Below are 19702 nucleotides of genomic sequence, written 5' to 3'. Positions count from 1 at the left end.
ACATAATTGCTCTCAACCTACTCTATTCACTCACTAGCCCAAAAAAACTATTATAAAAATAAAAATGTCCTTGAAGCAGAAAAATGTCGAAATGTTTTCCAAGGGCAAGGTTCATCTGACTAAGAAAATAAACTTTTACAGTGCATTTCCTTAAGATGAAACTTGTTAATCTGAGAAGAAGACACCCAAAATGACAAGAAATTTGCAAAAACACTGAAGAAAATTTCCAAAACATGATTGTCCGACAGTACGACGAAAAATTCCGACATTTTTCAGCCTCATGAACTCATGGTTACATATGTTTAAAAATCTTTAATTTCACCAAAACAATAAGATAATACAGGATAACACTAATCAATAACATGAATAAGTTTATCGATATAATAAATAACATTTATACGTTGTGGAGGAAGACATATGTCAAGTATCAAGCATTGTTCAAAAAACCGAACGAATAACCTAAAACTGTTAATTCACTTTAAACTTGAACTTACGTAGGTAGGTTGAATATAATATGTTTATAACTCGCTAACACTATACTGGCTTATATTGTATTTTTATCACGAACAACTTTAACACGCAATATTTTCGACGGAAATGATAGTATTTCGGCAGCAAATGACAACCCGCGTGTATAAATAAACCACTGTCATTTTGTTTGAATGATTTGAAAACTGTCAAACGGCATAATTCCGTCATCTCTTTCTGTTACACGAGTCATTATGGTAGAGAGCGAGAGATCAAACCAATCCTTCTGTTCTCACCATTGAGATCTGAGCTTTTAGCCATATTATTCGTTTTCTATAAGAATTTTGAGGTGGGCGTGGCGGTTTCAAATGAGTTTCATGGCCAAAGCTTAGTTAAATGCCCCTGCTTTAGTGATTAGTGATTAAAGAATACGAATCAGATACGAATCATAGATGAAATCGTTTCCCTCTTATACAGAAAAGAGAATCCATAGATGTACAGAAGCAACATATTTAACGATTGCTATTCCTTCCAAGCGACACAACAAATCATTTTGTGTATTTGATTGTATATTAAATTAATACAAAATCACTGTCAAGATAATACCTACTTGCTAAGGTTTTCATATAAAACAGTTTTACCAACACATTTACCAATAAATATGACCGCTTACATTAGAACAGGAGCTATTAGTTCATCATATGAATTTTCAGAACAAATTTATTCAACACATGATAATTCCTCACATGACAATTCAACACTGTCATTGACTCGAGCATAAATATACCACTCTCTAGATCGATATCTTCCGGCTTTTTGTATCCAACAGAATTATACAGTACTTAACCACAGATATACAAGCGGTACCTACCGTGCGGAGCAGAGCAGTAGACAAGGTAGAGGAAACTCAAGGCCATTTAAAAAAAGATGCGACCATAGACAACATAATTGCTCTCAGCCTACTCTATTCATTCACTAGCCCAAAAAAACTATTATAAAAATAAAAATGTCCTTGAAGCAGAAAAATGTCGAAATTTTTTCCAAGGGCAAGGTTCATCTGACTAAGAAAATAAACTTTTACAGTGCATTTCCTTAAGATGAAACTTGTTAATCTGAGAAGTAGAAACCCAAAATGACAAGAAATTTGCAAAAACACTGAAGAAAATTTCCAAAACATCGACAGTACGACGAAAAATTCCGACATTTTTCAGCCTCATGAACTCATGGTTACATATGTAAATCTTTAATTTCACCAAAACAATAAGATAATACAGGATAACACTAATCAATAACATGAATAAGTTTATCGATATAATAAATAACATTTATACGTTGTGGAGGAAGACATAATGTCAAGTATGAAGCATTGTTCAAAAAACCGAACGAATAACCTAAAACTGTTAATTCACTTTAAACTTGAACTTACGTGGGTAGGTTGAATATAATATGTTTGTAACTCGCTAACACTATACTGGCTTATATTGTATTTTTATCACGAACAACTTTAACACGCAATATTTTCGACGGAAATGATAGTATTTCGGCAGAAAATGACAACCCGCGTGTATAAATAAACCACTGTCATTTTGTTTGAATGATTTGAAACTGTGAAACGTCAAAATTCCGTCATCTCTTTCTGTTACACGAGTCATTATGGTAGAGAGCGAGAGATCAAACCAATCCTTCTGTTCTCACCAATGAGATCTGAGCTTTTAGCCATATTATTCGTTTTCTATAAGAATTTTGAGGTGGGCGTGGCGGTTTCAAATGAGTTTCGAGGCCAAAGCTTAGTTAAATGCCCCTGGACTCGAGTGTCATATGCAGTGTTGCCAACGGATCTTGGCCTAATGTCGCCGTTTATCAAACATTAAGTAGCCTAATGTAGCCGAATTTCAGTTGCAGTAATTCTAATGAACTCGCATAAATTCTGCCCACTTATTCCCCACAAATATTCTAAGTGAGCTTGATTCCCCCTTTTATTATTCGAAATCCATGGGGGGAGGGGGTTGTTAGAGAATTCACAGCCAAAAACATCATATGTGATTCCCCACAATTTTTAAATCCATGGGAGGGGGGGTGGCTACGGAATTCCATTTCGAAAAATTCCTCACATTTTCCATTAAAATTAAAAAATTTAATTTCAATTATTTATTATTTGTATAATTTGGCTGATTTAAATAACTTGTTTCTGAAGCAACCTAATCGGCGACCAGTCGCCTTTTAGATTTTTTCGTCGCCGATTCTCGTTCTGAGTAGCTTAAATGGCGAGAAATCGCCTTCGTTGGCAACACTAATCATATGCTGTCATAGCTTGTCGTATCACAGATAGAGGTGAGGCGTATTTATCGTACCCAGTAAAAGTACCGGGTATTTCCATGCGATACTTTGTACTTGTGACAGATCTCCAAAATACCTGCTTCCAAAATACTCATGAGTATTTTATACCGGGACTAAATATTTTTAATAGGTACTTTTACCAGGTATTTTTGATAGGTATTTTTGATGGGTATTTTTAGTAGGTATTTTTTAGTGGGTATTTTTAATAGGGGGCCGTTCAAGTATTACGTAAGCAGATTTATTACAATTAATTACCCCCTCTTCCCCCTTGTCACCAAAAGTAAGCAAAGCTCTTACCCCCCCCCCCCCTCTCATGCTTACGTAAAAATTGGTACCTATATGCATTTTTCTGTTAATGTATTCTGTTTTTTTATTGATTCATAAGCAGCAAAATATACTAGGATAGAGGACTTTAATGCACATAATATTCATTTAAACAAACTAAGCGAGTACCTAAACGTTTTAATTATTTGTGGGAATCCCCGAATATGTATTCGGATTTCAAACATGGACAATGTGTGGGGTGCCAATGTGTAAAAAAAAAATAACTACTGCTGAGCAGTGCTGACGTAATCACTATCTCGACCCCCCCACCCCCCCATGTCATCAAAAATAAGCAAAGCAAAGACCCCCCCGCCCCCCCATAGTGCTTACATAATACTTGAACGGCCCCTAGGTATTTTCGATGGGTACTTTTGATGGGTATTTTTGATGGGTATTTTTGATGGGTACTTTTGATGGGTATTTTTAGTAGGTACTTTTGTTAGATATTTTTGATGGGTATTTTTGATTGGTATTTGTTATGACGATATTTTGCTATTATGGATTTGCTATAATTTGATTTTATATTATGGAATTCCGTAGCTACCCCCCCCTTCATGGATTTCAAATATTTTGTGAGGAGTACTCATTTTGATTTTTTTTTGTGGGGAATTATGTTTTACATAAATTCTCTAACTAACAACCCCCCCCATGCATATCGAATAATAAAAGGAGGAATCAAGGTCACGTAGAATATTTGTGGGAAATATGTGGGCAGAATTTATGCGAGTGTATTAGAATTACGTATTCTGAATCAATCCTCAGGTCGGTATTAAATACTTTTGAGTATTTTGTCACCGGTATTTTTCTGTACCTGTACTCATTGTACCCAGTAACGAAAAGTACTTATAGGACCCACCTCTACACAGATTCAGAACAAAGCAAACTCAGAATAGTACATCATCTTCATCACACGGGATTAGCTAGAGGGCGATTCTCGTTCTTTTAGCCTTAAGCTAAATGATAGCATTCGTCAACGACTGCTATCGTTTGTGAAAGCTAGCAGTCCGTCGCTTGTAACATCTTTTATTAACTATTAAGCGATTCTCGTTCTTCTGATATCCTTACAATTTCGATTTTGGAGAGACCTAGTAAAAAATCCTAAAGAAGCGTGGTTAAAACAATAGTCAATAAATATTTATTTTTATTTACTTGATTTCTTATAATATTTGCGTGAAAATGGCAAAATTCACGTAGGCATTTTGCGTAAAATTCGCATTATCAAAGATCTTATAATTATTATCCTGAATACCAACATGATTGTAAGGGGGGAGGGGGGAGGTTTCGATGTAGGCGGTGAAGTATGGCGTTCGGTGACTGAGTTGACATTGCGTTTGGGTCTCACCCTGGCGTAGTGTGTTCAATTCCTCGGCTATAAGTCCTAAACCACAACATAAGCAACATTTTCCTCTTACTATGGTGGGGTGGTAGGTAGCAGGAGATTTTCAAATATGTATGTTCTCTTAGAAATTCACTATCCTCTTTTAACCGATTGTGTGCAAACCTTTCCTTATCTGTGGTGTGTATTTACTACACATTGCTTTTAATAACTTTAATAACTCTATAAATATAATAAATTCTGGGTTCAGATTTTAGGTATTCCTCCGTTATACATTTATGCACTGAATTAAAAAATAATATTTTACATAGTTTTCAAATTCAATTAAAAATCAGAGATTTTTGTTAAAAATCGGAAACAAATACACCAATACAATCAACCGTGTGATACTGCTACGCGAAGAGTGTGCGAGGAAATGACACGCTATTGATGTCCCGCTTTAGTTCACTACGCGGAAACATGAGAAATCCACACGTCCGCAGTTGTATTTTGATTTAGAACATCGATACCTACGACCGCATAGCTGTGTGTGTGCCAGCCGCCAGCCAGGCGGAAGAGATAGTTTATTTATGGTCGGAAGCGGACCGTCGTTAGATAAGGACTTCTCGCATGTTTTTTTAGCATCTGCCGATGGTTTTTTCATGTCTTCAGCAATTAAATTACAATTATTATCACTTTTGATATAAAATGTAATAAACATAAGCGATTAGCTATGAATATTCATATTTTTCCGATATTAAATCGCTTATTTTGAGATGTGTATTGACTACACAGCACCGGAACGCGTGGATTTTTTTAGCACAGTAAGGGGAAGGTTACGCGCTCTAGGTTAGTCGTGCTCACAAGGCCGGCTATACAAAATGAGCGCGTTAACCCTTTTGCTGCCCGAATGTAAACAAAAGATAGATACTTCCACGCCAAGGATTTTTAGAATTTTTTATATTGACTCATTATTAATTATCCTCAGCACTTTGAGATTGTAAATTATTACCAAAATAAATAAATAAAACTTGTTTACGTTACACTCTTGAAAAGTCTAAACAAGATATCTTTATGAATTGATGCATTATTTGACGAATAAAAACTATGTATGAAACATCAACAAACTTCGACCCGCCGCCATTATCAAATCAGTAATCCCACCAACACATACAGACATACTATAGTAATATCAGTACTCACGTCTCTGAAGTGGGACCTCTGCAACGGCTCACCATTTCTCACCATACACTTGTGATTATATTATTGTTTTAAACTTCATTATTTATTAAACTTTTATTTACAGTTTCTTATCGTATTATTTATGTTAATAGTTTTTATTCGAATGGTAGACTTTAAAACAGGGATGAATACACAATGCCAAATTACACTGGGAACACATATATTGAGCCACAAACATGGCAGGCTCTGTATGGCTTGGATTGTTTTGATGTTGCCGGTATTGGCTCAGTCATATGGTTTACAACCTCTTTTGAAAGCAGACGTAATGGTGTGTCATGATGAGACGAATAAGGAGTTTTTTTTTTTTTTTTTTTTTTTTTATTAAGGAGAAAAAACAGATACAGATATCAATTGACAAAAATATATACGAAACATCAACTAGAGAATTCACCTGCATCCAAACTATTTCTCACGAATTAACTTAAACAGCAGAAAACTTTTACAAATATTTTCACTTATAAATAGGGGAAAAATATATACATAAGAATATTATTTTACAAATAGAGATATGAAAGAAATGCGCAATATCCTTTTAAGAATTTACAAATTATTTTTGAAAAAATTTAGAGGGTAAAACAAAAAAAAAAAAAAAAAATATATATATATATATATAAATAGATAAACAATGTTAAACAGAAAGTAAAAAATATATAAATATATTTAAACGAAGTATGTCTAAGTTGTTTACTTTGAACTTTGTAGGAAAACAGTCTTTATTTTTCTACTAAAAGTAGTGCGTGTATCAAAAAATAAGTCAGAGTCCCTGAGGTTTTGATTCTGATTAAGTGATTCGCACATTCTTCTGATTGGATCCCTGACACCAGCATTTGTACGCGTCCTGCTAATGTGGAATAAGTCGTTAAGCCTTGTTACTCTGGGTGGTACTTTGAAGTTTATCAATTTCAGTAAGTCGGGACAGTCAATAACGTTGTTACAGATTTTATACAGAGTCATGAGATCAAGGTATGTTCGCCGGTTAGATAGAGTGGAGACGTTATAACTCGAGAGCATATTTATGTACCCACGTTTGGGTGCGCTCATTCTGTAATTGAGGCATCGCAGAAATTTCTTTTGAATATTTTCAATATTTTCTTTATAGATATCGTAAAGTGGATTCCATATGGAGGTGCAGTATTCAAGTTGAGAACGGACCAGAGTGTGGTAAAGAAGAAGATATGTTTCAGGTTTTCGAAATTCACGGCTGTTTCTGATGACAAATCCTAGCATGCTGTAAGCTTTATTCACAATATTATCTATGTGCGCATCGAAGTGGAGTTTGGAATCAAAAAGTACGCCTAGATCTCTTATACAGTAAACGCGCTCGAGTAAATAATTACCAATACAATAATTGTGTTTGATAGCGTTGTGATTTTTAGTAAAACTTATTTGTTTACATTTATTGTAACTTAGGTAAATTTTGTTTTCATTGCAAAACGTTTCGAACCTTACTAAGTCGCTTTGTATGAGAAGACAATCGTTTAAATTTCGAACAATGGCAAATATTTTTATGTCGTCAGCGTACAAAAGATATAAACAATGCATGAAACATTTAGTAACAGTGTTAATAAAAAGAATAAACAACAGCGGACCCAGGATTGACCCCTGTGGCACGCCAGAAGTAACTGGTTCCCATGTAGAAGTCTGTCCTCGTAATGATACGGCTTGTTGTCTTTTTGTTAAATATGAGATAAACCAACGTAATAAATTTCCTCTAATTCCGTTGTAAATAATTTTTTTAATAAGAATAAGGTGGTCAACCTTGTCGAAAGCTTTTTTGAAATCGCAATATATTGCATCTACCTGGTGGCCTCGATCCATGCTAGTAAATAAGAAATTTGAGTAAATAAGTAAATTACTCGTGGTAGATTTGCCTTTTACAAACCCGTGTTGTTGTTCAGTAATTTTGGCAGCAAGCTGGGGATATATATTGTCGTGGACAAGTCTTTCCAATAGTTTAGGGATCGCCGAGAGAATGGATATTGGCCTATAGTTTTCCACTCTTTGACGCGAGTCACCCTTGTGGACCGGTATAATATAGGCCAACTTCCACCTATCAGGGAAAACCCCATCACTCAGGCATTTATTAAATATTATGGTAAGCGGCACACACAGTGACGACGCAGCAGATCTAAGGAAAAACGCCGGTATTCCATCGTGACCCGCACCCTTGTTTATGTCTATCGATTTTAAACTCGATTGCACTTCTTTTTCCGTTAGTTTAATTGTGTGAATGTGCGCAAGTCCAGAGTCCTGAACTTCCTCGAGTTGGTCAATGTTAATAATTGGGTCATTGATAGAGGAAGGTTCAAATGTTGATTTAAAGAATTCAGAGAACATATCACAAATTTCCTGGGCATCGTTAGATTTGCGCCCTTCGAAGGACATTGCAGCAGGGTATCCATCAGACGATTTTAATGAGGATATGTATGACCAAAAGCTTTTGATATTATTTTGCAATGAACTTTCGATGTTGTCAAAAAATAACCTTCGGGTTTCATAAGTCAATTTTTTGTATGTAGCACGTAAGAAGGAAAATTCACGATAGTCAGAAAGACCTTTATATGTCTTCCATTTGAGCCAGACTTTATCTTTTTTCCTTGATAACCTAATAAGTTCTGGAGTAAACCATATGGGGAATTTGTCATTTCAGAGTTGAGTTTTTTTGTGGTGTTTTGCGATTAATTGTCTTATCACCCATAACTGATAATCGGGGAAGCTCATACCTGATTTTTTTATGCTGTTGTGTACAATAAAAGAATTTAACAGATATAAATCAATAATATGGAAAAAAAGCTTTTTATACCACTTAATGGACTTTCGCAAGCAACTTACTCCAACAACATCATGTCTGCCTTATCCACTAAACCCATATTTTTATTGTAATCCTGAATGCAATTGGGTTTGCATATTGTTTGTCCCGTTCTTAAATTTGTTTTTCCCGTTGGAGAAATAGTGTTGTCGTGTAAAGAGCTGAGCATGTATATTTCCCTCTTATCATGCCATTTTAGAGCCATCAATGGCCCGCAGCTCTTTGTTACCATTTCCCCCTTCTTCAGTTTGTATTTCCTATTTTTTCGCACCGTTCCGCAAGCATTGGTTTTATTTCCATGCAGGTATTTAAATAGTGTAGGACTGGTATACCAGTTATCAACATAAAGTTTGTGTCCCTTATCTAGGTAATCTCTAAGTAGAGTTTTTACAACAGCTCGCCTATACATTGATTATCAGTGACGTCGGTTCCATCACCACAATAAACAATGAAATCTAAAACATAACCCGTCAGTACATCACACAAAACAAACACCCAAACCGGTGGCGTTTGGAAGGAATAAATTGTTTAAATTTTAATCGTCCTTTAAAAACAACCATGCTCTCGTCGATTTTCGAAGGGAGTAAAAGTTTCTTTAAATATCTTACGAGTCGGATTAACGAGTAATTTTATTTTATGCAATTTGTCGCCAGGAATTTGTGTATTGTGGTCAGAAATATGTAACATGCTCAATAATATTTGATACCTATTTCTGGCCATCGTTTTACCAAAATGGCAGATATGGCAAAAAATACATACATCTCACTAATTGAAGTATCAACCCATTTACGAAGCCTCGATTGTTCATACACAATTTTTTTCAGTATTGTTGCTGCGTAATATTTATTAGTTTGAGATGCAATATCAGACATAATATTTGTATTTAAAAAATGCTCAAAAAAAATCACTTCCTCGGAATTTTCCTAAAAAAGAGGAGAAGAGTTTACGCCAGAAGGGAAATCATCGAAGTCGTGAATAATCGGAACAAAACGATCCGATGTCCAAGTGTTCATGTCAAAACCAGTCTGACTTGATGTGCTGGGTTCGTCCAAGAGTTGATCATTCGATTCAACAATATTTTCAGCGTGTAGGTACTCCTACATTTATACTGCTTACTTCACTGGCGGAATCACACTCACTGTCACTAAATTCACAGTCAGAGTCAAGATCGAGATAATATTCTCTTATTTGGTCATCAGACAAGTCGCGTCGAGCCATGATGGAGGGTTACACAAAAAAAATATTAGATCTAAACACAGATAATTAAAATAAAATGTATATTATTATTTTTTTCACTCGAAAGACGGATATAACAACTTATTTCATTTGAAATAACAAAACATGTTGATTAACACAAAACTTATTTGCACTAAAAATATTACTAGTTAATAAAAACAATTTGTTAAAATAATAACGTTAGAACCACGATTCGTTGCAGATTCTAAGTATTCGCGAACCGTCGAGATAAGAAGGAACCACGTGATACACCAACACGGCTACGCGCGCGCGGGGAATTCAAACACTGAAAGGGGAAATATTGTAGTCTCCTGTTTGACGAGGTATTTCATTATATAAACAAAATTATTTGTCACATCTGTGTAGAGATGTCGCTAGATAAAAGTTCAAATTATTTTAGCCCGAGTTTTGCGCCATCTATACAGAAAGTCCCGAGATATCGCAAGATGAAATCAAAATCATGTATGATTGCGCGCTGCAGCGAGGGCTCGGAATCTTGAATTAAACATAGCTGCGCACGGCAGCCTCCGGGTTAAAGCACAAAAACGAAATAATCAACAATAAAAATAATATTCCAATGGAGAAATATACGCCAAGCAATCACGAAATACGGTCGCCCCGTGTGCAGGGAGTCCCTTCTAATATAAGTAGAAACCCTGCATTAGTGACACATATTGAACGTCAAAAGAAGCTTCATTTAGATGTCTCTAAAGTCGATATAATATGTTATATTATAATTATTTCTTCACCATCCCAATAGATGTCTCCGTGGGTTCCATATTTTAGATTTTTCAAATTACTTGAGTTTGATAAGCAAAATCGTCATATAGAACAGCGTGTTCTATATGACGATTAAATAATTATTAATTATTATTGATTATTATAAAGGGTAATATACTTAGTAGAACATTTCGTCTCTGCAGTCCGCAGCTGAAAAGAACGCTCTTTTCAGCTTTTTGTACTATATTGTATACTTGCGAGCTGTGGGACAACTTCAAAAGAGAACCGTGGAAAGGTGCAATACAACAATGCATACCGTATGATGTTCGGACTTCCCAGACTTCTCTTCAGTGTTCACGGAAGGGCGAGTTCCCGGATTTGCAGCTCTAATAAGGTGGCAGGACTGAGGGGAAGGATCAACAACTCCAGATATCAGTCCTTATCATTGAATACCGTATGACTCCAGGATCGGGCATCGAGGAGTGTTGGAGAAAGATGTTGGCCCCCCATAAGTAAAACCCCCTCGATCCGCTCTAATAAAAACCAAGGTGGTTGAATATTTATTCTCTTATGAAAACACCCTCTTTTTTCTTGTATTTCGTTGTTTTATTTTTTAATTCTTATTTATAAACGTGTTCTTACAAATCCCTGTATTTTATAACTATGTACTTATTCTCTCTATGGATTGTGTGGGATTGCACTTACCTCCCCACATTCTGGAATAAATAATTTATTAATATTATTAATAAATGTTTTTTATGAAACGTATCACCAAATCATTTGATAAATAATGTTTGAATAATGCTATATATGAATATTTTTAAGAAATTCGTGCCTCAAAAATCATATAAGATACATAACGAGATTTATTAAAATTCTAGCAATGTGTTCTTTCTCCGTGCTTATCAAGAGATTTTATATTTAATATTAGTTGCCTACAAATATAGTATAAATTTGCCGGCGGTTCCGCGAACCACTAGTGAAGCGTATAACCCTGATTGGTCGACAGCGACACGGCGGCAAATCAGTGAACTAAACTCAGGGGCTAGATACTATATCATTACTACTATAATACTGTACTTAATTCGTAAAAAAATATACGTTAAGGCGATGCACTACGTCGTGTAAAATTTTAAATTGAGTCGCTATCAATAACAACCCTTACGTAGATGGCGAAAAGGTTTAAATTCCCGCTTAACACCATCCGCCTGTTTTGATTTATGCAAGAAAAAAACATGGCCAAAAACTGCCTTTTATTTTATTTTGTGGATATTCAGGCATAAATTTTTAATTTTTTTCGATCATTTTATAAATAACTTAATTTGCCACATTATACAATAAAATCATAATCGAAAATGGGTTCGTAAGAAGGAGATTTTGAACTTTAAAGCAGTTTTCATAGGTCTTTATATTAATTTTTTCTGGGCTTATAAAAAGACTTATCTAAAAAATACTCGATTATTTCAAAGGCCAAGATGTATTCTACTCGCAGTATTTAATTAAAGCATCTGAAACATTTCTAGGCGACCAAATTTTCAAACCAAAAACACATGATTTTGAATTCCTACGTATGGCATCGCCTTAATAATTTTATTTGTATAATAATGTAAAATATGAAAGAATCTACCCTCCCCAATAAAGACTCCAACGAAATGCTTGGAGTAAGTATATAATAGTAACTAGCCCTAGGTTTACAAATCTCAAGTACGTCTAACAAGTGAATATGGGAGCCACCTCTGGGCTGGAACTCCACAAAAATGAGTTTCCGATACCAACATCGCGACGTAGTGTTAGTACAAGAAACCCGTTTTTTATAAAATATAAACCGAACATTATTTTGTAGCAAAAATAATGATTTAAATTCTTATGAAGCGAGCCCACTAAAGCGTTTCGTAAATGTGAATAAGAAAGCTCTGAAAACAAGGTTGATTGAAATGTTGAATAAATTATTTCAATAATTATTAGAATTTACAAGATTCATCAAGAACTCAAACCCAAGAAGTTAATGAGTATCACGAAAGATAAAAGTTAGCGCAGAATTACCAAAGATGGCGGTAGTATTATCATAATTATTGGAATTAATTAATGTTAAAACAAATTAATTCCGCAAAACTACAACCAAATAATACTAAGAATTTAAAACAAAAGCGCGGTTTAAACCACAACATGAGACTAAATTACAACCATAAGATCCGAAGTGGTAATAAACACGTGATTAAAGTTATGATTCACTATTTAATGTTTAATTTTAAGTTGTAAACTGAAATACAAATTTCATAGTTTCATAACATTCAAAAGGCGTGAATTGAGACCCAATATATCCTTAATTTAAGATAGAAAACAAATCCCACCAATTAAACGTTACGGAGCATTGAAAATTTAAAAGTTAACAATGGAGAAATTAAAATTTTTAAATGCAAAATTAAAAATTCAAAAATAATTTTATGAAAACAAATATAAAATAATTATTTCGTAATTAGTTATCATATTATTAATTTGATAATTAATTACATATAAAGATGCAAAAGTCGGTCATTTTAAATACATGTAGGATAACAAAAGATTTTTTAAATATTTATGTTGAGGGATCAGTAGGATTTATAGGCCCTGTTAGGAGTTCTACCGAGCCGAACCCTCTGATATGAAAATATCTGGAGTCGGTGAATTATTTTCCCATTTGATCTCTGGTGAGTTGACGTGTTGTTCTTGTATTATTTTTGTATTTATTATGCTCATATAATGCACTTGCATAATGTTGATTGATCAGATGATCATTTGTGGAAAAGTGTGTGGAAGGGTTTAGTTTTTCCTGTGGGGAAGATTTAACCCGGACATAAAATCGGAAGTTTGTAAAAATGAATAATAATTCCAAGAAGAATCTCAAACAATAAAGTATAAATTTACTATTCACTTCAAAATATAAACACGGAAATCGATTTGAAACCTTTACTATTGCGCAGTTGAAAATTATTAATCATGAAGTCGCACTTCAGACACGAATGGAATCCAATGAACCCTCATTACAAGATGGATTACAAAACCCATGACAATACAATGAAATACAATAGTGAAGTCAACAATGTGAATGATCAAAACTCAAAAGTTTGAATATGAAATTTGATCAGAAAAGAAAAAAAAATCTACCGCGGAACAGTAAATATGTCGTGAATTTATTTTAATAAATCTTTATTCTGAGATGGTAAAATACAACAATGAGATTGAAATTTTTATAAAATTATTGCAAGATTAAATACTTTTGTAAATAACGAAAATTAATGAGTTTAATACAAAGTTGAAATAGAAAGATTTAATTTGGAGAGATTTTCAATATATATATATTTTTTAAAAATTATATTAAACAATGTCAAAACGTCGTTATTAATTCCAATATATCCTCTTAAAGAGATGGAAGTCAAAACACAACATGATTTAAAGTAGAAAATTGTTCTGTTGTAAAGACATTAACGATAAGAAAAATTCCCTTTCAATAATGAATATTAAAAAAAAATAATTAATGGTGTCGAAACACATCAGCAATTCCATATGTGGTCACAATAACCCGTCAATCAAAGTGATCAAAACGGAATTACAACAAAAACCTTAAGTCAACTCATATTTAAGAGAAAAAATAGAAAATCTCCAAAACGATAATCTCCACGGAGCAGTTAAGATTTTAAAATAATTTATTTACAAATTTAAAAAAATACAAGAGCAAATCCTCGCATAAAAGTATGTAATTACTGAAAAGTAATGAGCTGAATATAATTACGACGCGCAGATTGTGTGTACCTATCGCGTACTATGCATTTTATAAGCAAAATGATGAGTCACCTTATAATTCCGTAATACGTAGTGTCGCTGCGCCGAAATACAATAATACATAATAGCAAACATCATGTGCAACTTACCTCGCGGCGAAAGCAAATGCCTCTACGCTTGCAACAAGCATTAATTGTTATTGTAATCATGCCGTATTAATGTAGCATCAGCGGAGAAAATATAGAGCGGCCCATGCACAGACATAAAAAAATATGAAACTTACTGACAAAAAAGTAAGGTATCAGCACAGACATAGGAATTAATAGACGAGAAGATAATGGCGAGGGGTAAAATCAACTGTTGAAGAACGAAGGGGGTGAAGCTGACTGTGATTCGTCAATAAATCAATCTGACAGTAAATAGGCATCTCGCATTATAATATCACCATTTACTTCTTAAAAGTAAAATCTGCTTTTGAATGAATAGACATTTTTACATGGGAGCGCAAATTACTCGCCACGTTATGAACAAATTTGCGAAGTCCAAATTCGGCAAAAAAATTCGGTTCTATTTCTAGAGTCGAATATTTCGTTTAAGTATTTAGTTAAGACACTTTTATAAATGTTCATAATTTACTTCCCAGCAACCAACCAGCTTTGTGTTTCGCGTCCAGACATGTTTCTACAACTGATCTATATTATACGATGTGAATATGCTTAAAATAATACTTATATATGGAATGTAACACGACAATTGGGTTTATTCTCTTTTTCACATCTATTTTTACAAGTTTTCATAGCACAAGTCAACATTTTGCCGTGTTATTTCGTAAAATGAACCGATGATGCCTCGACCATAGTTCGCACATGAATGATGACGTCACGTTTTCAAATTTCACTTGAGGCCATACGCGAGCACTGCCGGCTCCAATGGAACCGGTATGGGGAGTGGGGATAATACGCTTTTAATCACTTAGGGCAGGTCTACTAATATTCATATGTCTATGGGCCCATGACATAAAATTTTTACACATTTAGCAGCGGATATTATCGAACTGCTTCTCGTTTTACACATCGGGAATAGGTGAACATGGATACCTAGAAATTTAATAGAACATGGTGAACCCATAAATCACGGAGTAGCAAGCTAAATAAGAATTTATCACAGGTGAAGCGAGATCCGCTACAATCCCGGAGTAGGGGAGGGGGGGGGGCATAGTAGGGTACTTAACGTTTAAACATCCCTAAAAACTAAAATAATGTGATTAAATTAAAAAAATTAACTTAGAATCATAGCTTTATTCATTGCGAATGCCTATGGATACATTTATGTTGATAACGTAATTAATCTAAGAGATGTAAACACTTAAATGAAAATAGGCATTTGACCCGCTATGCCCCGTGCATAGGGGTAAAGTGGGGTCTTCTATGGGGCATTGTGGGGTGGTCATAATAAGGAACGAAACACAACTTCATATCGGAGGCTTCAATACCAAGCGATCAACTGGCGCCATTTTCCTGGACATAGCCAAAGCTTTCGATAAAGTATGGATAAACGGCCTGCTTCTCAAACTCCACGAAACAGGCATCGATCCCCAACTACTCGGTGCCTTCAAATCATTTCTACGCCATCGTACTTTTCAAGTAAAATACGGTGGCGCTCTTTCAAAAAAACGTTTCATGACAGCAGGGGTCCAGCAGGGCTCTCTGCTTTCTCCAATCCTCTTCAATGTCTACATTCACGACATCCCCCTCTCTGAAAACTCAAATTCTCACAAAGCTCTGTACGCAGATGACACCACAGTTATGGTTAGATACTGTTCACCCAGGATGATTACATACCGACTACAAAAAAACATTGACTTACTCCAAGATTGGTACGATAAATGGCGTATAGACGTGAATCCCTCAAAGAGCGTGGCCGTCTTTTTCTCTCGTAGAAAAGGCAGCCGCGCCCCGCGAGAGGAAATAACGATGTACGGCCAAACTATACCGTGGCAAAAATCGGCCAAATATCTTGGAGTTACACTTGACATACGACTCACATGGAAAAAACACATAAATATCACTCTACAAAAAGCTAGAAACACATCCAACGCCCTTTACCCGTTGCTACACTCAAACTCAAAAACTTCCATACAAAACAAACTACTCATCTACAAAACACAAATACGCCCCATCATGTCATATGCTTCACCCATTTGGGGCACAGGTAACACAAAAAGTCTTGCCACATTCCAGAATGTCACACTTAGAAGATAAAAGCCCTTGGTTTGTCCGTAATAGTATAATTAATTCAGGCACGAAAATCCCTCCATTCAAAACTCATGTGGTAGAATTAGCCAAAAAATTCTATGCGAAACTTCCTATGCACTCAAATCCTAGCATAGCATGTCTCGGGCGCTCAAGTCCCGACGACAAACCCACCTATCCATTCCCAGTCTCTATAACCTTCCCCCCTTGATCAAGGGCGGATCCAGCTTTGGCGCCAGGGGGGGGTCACGTAGTCGTGGTCAAGTTTTTTTTTTTTTTTTAAAGAAAGACAAACATTCCCGGGTTACGAATAACCCAACAATAACTCCTACCACCACCACAGAAAGCCGAAAATGCTTGCTTGTGTTGTGATATTGTGACACTAGGTATATCATTAAGATTGTCTTTTGCTCCGCAAGCCCGGGCGGCGTAGGCTCGTGTAATGTCAATTGTCAACCAATACAGTACAGATTACAATTATTAATCGTGTTCTTATTTCACCACAATATAACATGGTGTCAGGTGTGTCTTCAACATAGTATTGTGTGTAGGAATCTTGCAACTTTTTGAATTTCCTTTTCCTCGTTGTAGTTATTCGCCATCATATATAAAATAAATGATTGCTTAAAACGTTTCCACTCGCCAACCATATCCGTAGCATTCTGCATTTGCAGAATTTGACTCGACATTATTATTGTAACACTTTGCTTGTCACGACAAAATAGACAAATAATAACAGCTTGTTGACCGTTATTTCTTTGCTTCCTGGTAAAGAATTTGAATCGTTCCACTGTAATATTCACTGTAGGTATGAAGTGTCTATCCAGTCTATCGAAGAGTAGAATAATGCCTTCCAGCGTGCTCTTCTCAATAGTGAGGCCGAATGAATTAAAAATTTGAACTCCTTTAGGACCAATCGTGTGCAGCAAATGTTATTAATAAATGTAAGTACTGTACTTCCATATTTAAGAGGAATATAAACGCTGGAAATATTTCGATTCTTGTGCTTTATAAATTTTAAAACCGAGCGCCTTGCACCGTCATATTTTGGCCTGATTTGCACGAGGCAAGTAATTTGAAATAAATATTGTTGCCATGACGCGGTGCTTGCAATACGTAAGAAGCGCCCAGCGAGATCTCCGTTCGCCGATGCTTCCATACGCTTGTTAATACCTTGTTACCTGGTGGATGAATACCGTCCATTCTATTTTGCCAGCAGCGGCCGAGCCGGCAGCGTAGTCAATATTATCGACAATCCTCAAACTATGGGGAACGCTAATAAAAGTAAATATTTACAAAATTTGAATTGATTTTATTTATTTACAATCCAAACAAAAATATTCTGAAAGTGAATTATTAATAGGTACATATAAATATTAATAAAAAGAAACTTGATTAAGTTAAATATAATATGTATATATATATTAACAAAATGTAACTAATACGTTCTTTTACAAAACTAGGTATATGTACTTTTATCAAATTTACATACACTTTATCAAATTTCCACATCTAAAATTTTTGTAAAATTTATTTAAATTTCAACTCGAAAAATCAGACCATTTTTTATAAACCGGAAAGACGGGACATAATTTTATATGTGCAAAAAAACGGTAATTAACTAGCCGAAAGTCATAAAAAAGAACGTTTTCCACACGAATGTCACAAAAATGGCATGAAATTGTACGGAGTTCTGTTCATAACATCTGTCAAAACACCGCCATCTTTAGCAAAAAGCATAAATATACCAAACCACCTACTCATGCAAAAAGTCAAATCAAAGGTTAAGTGGTTAAGTTCGCAGAGAACAAACAATAAATCTAGTGAACGTTAAACGTCAAATTCAAAAATTCGCCGGATATCAAAGTGTTGCCGTATAAAAAAAATAATCATTACAAAAAATAAAAGTAGAAAAATAAAATCTGGTACTTACCGCTAAGTCCGCTAACTTTATAGTTATACACGGGTTATAAAGTTTTAAAATCGTTGAACGTAAAATATATTAATTGTAAGGTATTGTTTTATTAATCTAAAATATAAATAACTTGCATCCCTCGTGCGGCATAATTTTATTTTTTTTAAATTCAATTATAATTTCGCCGAAATAAATTAAAATGTTAGCCTTGGGCAAAACCTTGATGAACGAGTTTGTGTCTCGCCTTAAGAATTGCTTTAGGAAGTATAGGAAGGCTGGTAATTCGCGCGGGCGCGTTAGACCTGTCCAGACCTGTCAAAAAACTTCCGAAAGAATAAGTTCTGTAACTTACTAAAATTACGTTAAGTGACTTTTGGTGTCGTTTACATTGGGCATTTGGCCAAACTCGCCTTCAAGAGCGATTTACAGGAAAAAAAACTTACGAGTCTAACCCCAGCCATAGAACATTAACAAATAACATTTGAGTTTAAACACACATACACTGGCATAATGAAGAAACTGATTAGATTACTTACCATTTCTTGTAATGAATTCAATTTGCAGCAACAATTTTTAAGAACACTATTACTTATATTGGAACTTATTTTTTTAAACTTAGTAAACAAATAAAAGTAAACACATTATTAATAAAGTTTAGTCGTTCCGATTGAGGTTAGGTTTTGCTAGACGCTAGACGTTAGTCGAAACAAAGCGCGCGCAAGCGTCACACGTGGTTACACGAAATGTGTCATAATAATATGAAAGGTGGCGGCCGAAGCGCGCGCCGGTGGCGGTGCGCGGTGACGCGGTAACATTCGAATTTTCGATGCGTTCGTTCCCGAATAATGCGTTTGCCGTCAAACAAAGTATTATATTAAATTAATTAAATATTGAAAGTACTTAAATAAAATTTATATTGTGACAAAAAATATATAAAAACATTATGTTTAACAATTTTAATTAGTGGTCCACCTAGGTCCTGGATGGGCCCAGGACCTAGGTAGTCACCCCCCCCCTGGGCTGGGGCCCAGGGCGGGGGTCATGACCACCGTGACCCCCCCCCTGGATCCGCCACTGCCCTTGATGAGTGGACATAAATAAAAAAATTAAATTGCAACCAAATATACAAAAAATATAGTATACATTTACAAACACCTAAACTTAAAATAATATATAAAAATCATAATAAAAAAAATCTTTTACAAAAAATATAATTAAATAAAAATACCTACAGACAAAAAAAATACAAAAAAATAAAAAATACAAAAAAAATAGTATTTCAGTCCTATAAATTGCTATAGGCAGCCCACTCATCGGGTAGAAAA

At 34.9% G+C, this 19702-nt stretch overlaps 1 protein-coding gene across 2 annotated transcripts in view; it reads left to right on the top strand.

The window, feature by feature from the left end:
- Nucleotides 1–19702, top strand: part of LOC149414116 (serine protease snk-like) — a 623520-nt gene that overhangs the window by 428617 nt on the left and 175201 nt on the right. The window lies entirely within an intron of this gene.

This window comes from Hesperophylax consimilis, chromosome 20 (genome assembly GCF_061612785.1).
Source record: "Hesperophylax consimilis isolate HC1 chromosome 20, BYU_Hcon_1.0, whole genome shotgun sequence".
Classification (NCBI taxonomy): domain Eukaryota; kingdom Metazoa; phylum Arthropoda; class Insecta; order Trichoptera; family Limnephilidae; genus Hesperophylax; species Hesperophylax consimilis.
The sequence above is the reverse complement of the archived record's forward strand: the minus strand, read 5'-3'. Positions and strand labels throughout refer to the sequence as shown.